The sequence below is a fragment of the Arvicanthis niloticus genome, chromosome 10, assembly GCF_011762505.2.
Source record: "Arvicanthis niloticus isolate mArvNil1 chromosome 10, mArvNil1.pat.X, whole genome shotgun sequence".
NCBI classification, from domain to species: Eukaryota; Metazoa; Chordata; class Mammalia; order Rodentia; family Muridae; genus Arvicanthis; species Arvicanthis niloticus.
This window is the reverse complement of record NC_047667.1, coordinates 80,611,805-80,619,664: the sequence shown is the minus strand read 5'-3', so window position 1 is coordinate 80,619,664 and position 7,860 is coordinate 80,611,805.

The window sequence follows — 7,860 nt, the reverse complement described above, 5'->3', positions numbered from 1 at the left end:
ACTTTTCTCCTAACCTCTTCCCACCCAATGTCATACACTTTCACAGATTTGCAGGCCATTTTGAGTCCAGCCAGCAGAGCCTGATGGTAAATCAAGAGCCTCCTTTTGACCTTCAATTGTGTTAACGTCCTAGTCTGGGTGATTTAGGGAAAAGTATGCATCAGTAGCTGCTTTGTTATTGCTGGGTTACCCTATGGGGTCTGGAACCAGGTTCCTGGCCTCTATCTGGATTTTATCCCTCTCTTTTGTGGTGAAAAGAACCCGTAAAAGTTGTTGACAATCATCTCACAGGGGCTGGTAGGTAAAGAATTTATCTTGTTTCTACAAGATAAATTAGATACCTGGTATTGTCTGAAAAATGGGGAGTTCTGAGTTCTCCAGTTATAAAGGTCACTAGTGGCAAAGGGACAATAGTGATGAGTTTGGTTTCCTTGATCATCAACTGGCCCTGTTGTGGGCAAGGGCAGGACAACAGTCTCCAGCTCAGAAGGCATCCCTTGTCACCTTTGCATCACTGCAGTAGGTCCTGACCCTGCTTGTGATGGGACTCCCTTTGTTAGAACTGCCTATGGTGGCTGCTGTTCTACCTTAGGGATTGCATAAAGTGGAGGTGGAAAAATAACATCTGTTGGCATCAGAAGCAAGCTTCTGAATCCAGTGCTGATGTCACCCATAGGTGACAGGGACCCATGAATCTGTTGCCTTGACAATCACCATACATTCCCAGCATCCACCTGGTCCACCTGCTTACCTTTATGTGTGAACAACAGCATATGCGATTCCGTCATAATCCAAATAACATGTCAGAGCTTTCTGACCTTCTCTCTCTTTCCTTCTTCTTTATCACCTACTTTTGTCTTTCCCCACAATAAGTCTCTTTGCATGGAACTGTGCTGGTCTGGTGTGATTTGTCTGTACAAGCTACCATTCTAACACAACAACATCCTCCTCCATTCTTCCTTGGAGGACCCATTTGAGAAATGGTGCAGAAGGAGAAGGATGGTCCAGTATCTTTTCCTTCATATCATTGCCTTTTTGGTAACCAAAATAAGATCTTTTGCCTGTTGTCTGGGAAGAAAAAGTTTAACCAAGAGTTTGGGTCCTCTAGAAAGTCTCACCAAACCACCACATAAGGTATTTGGTCTGGGTGGCCAAATTTGTGTTTGAAAATGAGATTGTTGTTCACTTGGACCAATTTTAGGTCAAAGAAAACCTCAGCCAGACAACTAGTGTAGGAAGCAGGCCATTCTGACATGGCAAACGTGGTCAGTGTAATTTTCTTTCTGATTATTGATAAACCTTTTCCACCTAGTTATAACATCTTTAAAATGAATGAGGAGCAATTATGGTGGAGTTGAAAGTGTCTGTCCCATGTTAATATGTTCATCAAAGTCACCTTGTAATAAGAAAAACAAATATAACACACAAAACACATATGGACAGACCCATACTAAATTTGCCAGCACTGTGACCTTCCAGTTTGGTATTCCCAAATGCCATGGGGAATTTCCGGGACAATGTACCAAAATGTACTACCAGAAAGCATTTGTGAATCTCAAAAGACCAATCAGAAGCCGTTCAAATGAAATCACACAAAGGTCTTTATTCACAAGCTAGGGCTTTGGCTTAATTCACTGCCTACCCACAGGACAGTTCTGGTGGAGACAAGCTCTGAATGTTCATGGTGACAAGATTTTATAGGAAATAGCAAGAAATGGGTGAGTGTTACTAACCTGACAGGTATCTAATTGGAGGAGTACTATGATCTTTAATTGACTCGTGCTATGAGCTGAACCATAAACTTAACTTTTGCTTGGTGCTTGGATGCTTTTGGAGGTCTTTCTGATTGGTAGTTGTTAGAAAGTGAACTGCCAGAATGGGCTGGTAACCTGGTGGTACAGATTTGTTGGGAAATAACGTGGAGACTGGTGCTAGATGCTGGGTTTGTTTGAGGGGTAACCTGGAGTTGGTGGTGGCCTTGTTGATGGGTAGCCTGGAAACTGGTTTTATGTATAGGCCTGTTAGTTAACTTGAGTACAACCTTAAGTCAGGTTCTGTAAGATTAGGTCTGATCCCTAATAATTTGGTCACTCAACACCAGTTGATATGCCAATGTGAGCTAGGGAAATCCTTTCATCTAAAAGAAGTATAGATGATTAGTAGCCACTGAAAAAAAAGGCAAATGTCTTTTCTAGGAATGAGCCATCTACTAGGTGATCCAATGACAAATGGCCAACCTTTAATACATATAAACAGTACCAACTGGGAGATAACCCAGGTGATTAGCCTGTGGCTATTTTGGGAAAAAATTTCATAGATTGATGATTTATTGATGCAGCATAACATGGGCCACAGTAGGTGGCACCATCCCTATGCATGTGGGCATGAATAGTATAAGAAAGTTATTTGAGCAGAATCCAGTAATTTAGCCAGTAAGGAGCCTTTCTCAATGTTTTCTGGTGCAGGGTCCTGCTTTATGCCCCTGCCCTAACATCCCCCACTGATGGACAATTACTTAGAAGTGTGATATGAAATACTGTCTTTCCTGAGTAAGTTGCTTTGATCAGAATGTTTTATCAAGTAAGTAGAATGATAAACAGAAACTGTGTGCATACATATATGCATATATCTGTCTACAAAGGATAGAAGAGTATGTCAGAATCCCTAGTGATTGAGTTATAAAGTGGTTGCAAGCAATCTAACTTGGGAACTGGGAACTCAACACAGGTCTTCAGCGAGTGCAACAAATACTCTTAATTTCAGATTCATTTCTCCAGCTGATTATAAATGCATTGTTATTCACAATAGTAAGATAGTAAGATTTGCTTCATTAACTTTCATGAGTTTTTCTGAGTTGATGAATAAAAGTCTTATCTTTTTGTTGGTGTGTAGCTCGTGCATGGGCATGGGTCCTGTTGGGTTGAGTTCTGGATCCCATGTGTCTATCATTGCTCACAGGGGCAGACACATGGAAATTTGACTGAGTGAGTTCACTCCATGCAGTGCTGGGCAGATGGTTGACTATGAGAAGCCACAAGGCTCTGCCCGGGCATGGAGAGGTCGCAGCCTGAGACCCGTGGGGCAGAGCTCCTGAGTTGGAGGTCTCTGGGTTGAGGCAGCTGACCAGGAGACCAGAGGTCTCAGCCCTTGGGCACCCAGAAACCACTGGGAGGCTGCAGAAGGACTGAGACAGGGGAACATATGGGCTGGACAGACCCACAGCCACAGCTAAGAGGGACACAGGAGAGAGCTCTGGAAGCTCCTCGCAGGGTAGTGAGACTCTTGGTCATGGCAACTGGCTTGGCTGGGTCATAGCTGGCTCGGCTAGCTTGCTTGAATTTGTTGGCTTTGTAGCTGGAACATAGAGAGGTCCTTGGCAGGAGATTAGACAGCAGCTCCATAGTCGAAGGCCCCCTCCACGGTTCTCCACAGTAGACCCCAAAGACACAAGGAAGTCCATGGTTTTAAAAGGTTTATTGTCATGGCAGGAAGTGGATGAAGCTGTACCCTATGTCTTCAGGGCGGGCCTGAGGCTAAATACTGTTTGTAAGGAGGAGGGTCTGAGTAGGAATGCTTAATTGGCTACACCCTCTGACCTTTAGTTATCTCATTAATAGGAGATCTCTTGAGGCTCTGTAGCCTGTAGTCATGCCCTCTACTTGTGGAGGGGATTGTAGGGGCGTTGTCCTACGTGACTGAAAGGCGCTGATCAACAGAGGTCTTCTGCCTTGTGTCACAAGCCTGGAGTCTGAGAGTGTGGTGAAACGCATCCTGTCCCTTGCAGGGATACCTGTTGGGTCTCCGACCATTTCTAGCCAGTGCTCAACCAGAAACCAAGCTATCCTTTCACAGTCCTCTGCCCCACAATTGTTTATCCGCCCATTTCTCTTGCCAGACCTACTATGTATGTAGTTGAAGAATATTTTTATGTATTTATATAATATCTGAAAGAATGACATGATTGAAATCATATATTCCTTAAGTTTAGGCAACTTAATAGAGGTATTATCTACTTTATGTTGCTTAACTTATGATATATATTCTTTAGTAATAAATATGACACTCATTTTATAATAGACTCATTCAGCCATCATGGTTTTAATGTCTTTAAGTCTTTGCCATATGGACATTTCACATTATTCCTTTAACAGTGTTGTGAATGGTTTACTGGTGCACTTTGTTGACTCAATTGGTATTATTCCTGGTCTGTCAATTGATTGTAGTCTCTACACAGAGAATTTTTTTTCTACATAATCTTGGTAATAGCTCTGGTTACTGTCACCCAGAATGAGATCTTACTTGATTATTCTAGGTTAAGTACTTGGTCTATATTTGATCATAATTTAAAAGATCTTGGCTTAGTTGCTCAGTGAAAGTTTGGGCTTGTATTGAAAGACAGCATCTTATTTCTTAATTCCTATCACAGTACCATTGTGTCTTCATTTCAACCACAGCTTTAATGCTAATCTCTTGTATATTACACACTTCTTCTATTTTACTTAAATGTGTTTTATATTAATTTTTATTGGATATTTTATTTACATTTCAGATGTTATCCCCTTGCCCCATTTCCCTCCCACACCCAGAAACCCCCTCTCACATCCCCCCTCCTCCTGCTTCTATGAGGATGCTACCCAGCCACTCCCACCTCCCCACCCACAAATTCCCCTAGAGGCCCAATTAAAAACATTTTGCTCAATAACCTTTAAATTGTGATGTTTTTTGAAGACTCCTGTTTTTTTTTTCCAAATGAAGTTTTCAAAGCATGCAGGCAGGCAAACAATGAAAGTTCTTTTCACTTTTTAAATATAATTTTTTCTCTGAATATAGGCTTTTATCTCTTAAGGACATTTTTACTAATTGGACAGCATAGGCAGGGGCAACAAGAATATGTATTATAATGCTGAAGTATTACTACATATAGGGCATATGTGTATATGAAATATATCATTGACAATAGCAGTTTTTGAAGAAGAAGAAGAAGAAGAAGAAGAAGAAGAAGAAGAAGAAGAAGAAGAAGAAGAAGAAGAAGGAAGAGGAGGAGGAGGAGGAGGAAGAGGAGGAGGAGGAGGAGGAGGAGGAGGAGGAGGAGGAGGAGGAGGAGGAGAAGGAGAAGGAGAAGGAGAAGGAGAAGGAGAAGGAGAAGGAGAATTGTCAGTATAGGACTTTAGTAATGGCTTGCATAAGTTACTATGCCTCTTCCTCTCAAGTGCTGGCATTACTGGAATGAATAACAAAGAACAGTTCACAAATTCTTGGGATCAATCAAACTCATGAGCTACACTCTGCCCTCTCAGTTGGGCTATTTTTGTTTGTTTGTCTTTGTAAATTTCTGTTCTGCAACTCTTCTAGAGGACATGACATTAAGACACCAGTGGCCTGATCATTATCCTCACATAAAGGTCTAACAAAAAAGTCAAACTTACTATGTCAGGAGACAATTTTTGTTTACCTGCCTCTAGTAAACTGTCTGTACTTGGTATGTCAATTTTTGTAAAGTCTCTATGAGGTTTAGTTTTAGTAGTCAACTTAACATGAGCTAAAATCACCTAGGAAAAGAGTCCCAATTAGAGATTAACTAGAACAGGCTGGCCAGTGAACATAAGAAAATTTCTATAAAGAAGTTTCTTAATTAGGATATACCATGGCGTTGCCTTAAATGGTATATAAGTACAGAAAGACTAAGAATTCATCTCTCTTTGTTTATAACTCTGGGTATGATGTATAGCGCTCTAAGCTCCTACTACAGTGATTTCCCTGCAGTGATGGGCTGTAATTTGGAATTATAATGTAAAGTAAACCCTTTCTCTGATAAATTTTTTCCAGGATATTTTATTACAGTAATAAAAATGAAACTCAGACACACACACACACACACACACACACACACACTCATAAACACCATTCACAAGAGTCTACAGGAGAGGCCTTCAGTTTCATCTCTGATGTTTCTCTTGTCTTTACACTTCTATCTTTTCCATAGATTTCATCATTTGCTTTTTAGACAAATCCCTTTACCTCTGTTTCTGAAATGTATTTACAATGACTTCTCCCTTCTGGGGCAAACATAACAATTATAGTCATCTATTTTCTAATACAAATCACAAAAATTTAGTTGTGCTTATGGAAATAGACAAGGTTCTTCAAATACAAGATAAAAGAAATATATAATAAATAGGCATAGATGATAATCAGTATCAAAACAGTAAAACCCAGATACTGTTCAGAGCACACTGAGAGCATGTCTTGGAGAAGATAAATATCTGGATTTTGCTTTTCACTCTGCATGATCTTGCCAAGATGGTGATTTTAGAAATCTGACAAATGACAGAGAAGACATGTAACTTAAGGGAAACACTGGATCCAAAAGATTGCCCATTGTATGAGTGCATGGGAACCTAGACACTCATGTTTGTATGTTATCTTAGTTAGCTTTAATTTTCAACTAGACACATCATCATTTAAGAAGGTTGTATCAGATGAGGAATTCCTCAGATCATACTGGCCAGTGAACTTTTCTGTGGTAGATGATCTTGACTGTTAATTCATACAGGAGAACAAGCCCACTGTATGTGGTACCATCCCTCAAAAGTTGGTCTTAGGCATGTACTAAGCAAGAGTCTGTGAGCCAGTTTGCCAGCAGCATCCTCTGTAGTTCCTGCTCTACTTCCTCAGCTGAGAGTACGTTTTCTAGTTAAAGGTAATTCTGCATGACATAGCAGGCAGACTTACTTTATACTTTCTGCTTCAGTTGCTACGCGGGCCTCCCTCAATGACTGACAATGACCTATAAGCTAAGATAAACTCATTCCCTTTGGTACTTTTGGTCAGAGTGCTTTATCACAGCAACAGAAAGGAAAACAAACCATCTGGCAGCATATTACACACTGAGCTGTCTACCCTGCATTGACTAGATTAAATCTTAGTTCTGTCCCCAGCTATCTTTATATTCTTCAGAAGCCTATAAAGCTTGTTTTAGCCTCAGGTGCATCACTTATAAAACAAAAATAGCACAGAGGTTTTCCCATTACTGTCACCAATGCTGTGATGAATAAGTGAGAATGCCCAGAAAGCACCTTCTTCTTGGTCTGCCCTAGCAAGAACCATGCTGATGTGCACACTTCTCCTTCCTCTTTCTCTAAGCATGCAAACCTATGCTTTTATCTAGAGATCTAGAATCACCTTGGAGACAAGCCTCTAAGAAGACCTGTGAGGAATAATCTACACTGTTACGATGATAGGATCTACTTGAACTCTGGACAACACCATACACTTGTAACCTGCCTGGCATAATATTTTAATATTTTAATAATGAAACTATCAAAACAAAGAACACTGAGAAATTCCACACATGCCCAACCCCCTGAAATCTCATGCTGGTCTGAACCAAATTGAGCAGAAACTCTCTTCTCTGGAAAAGGGACTTACTAACTTACTAAGTCAGCAGTGGATCTGTGGTGGGCAGGATAGCATCCTAAGTGGGATTACTTAGATGTGCATTCCCTTGTCCATTTTCTTAGTGTTTCCACTGCTGTGAAAAAACACCATGACTAAGGCAACTCTTAAAAATGGCAACATTTAATTGGGGCTGGCTTAAGGTTCAGAGGTTAAGTTCATTATCATTAAGTCAAGAATACAGCAACTTCCTGGCAGGCATGGTGCAGGAGGAGCTAAGTGTTCTACATCTTGTTCCAAAGGCAAGCAGGGGAAGACTGACTTTCAGACAGGTAGAGAAGGAGGTTGTTTTGATTTGTTTTTTGAGACAGGGTTTCTCTGTATAGCCCGGGCTGTCCTGGAACCCACTCTGTAGACCAGGCTGGCCTCGAACTCAGAAATCTGCATGCCTCTGCCTCCCAAGTG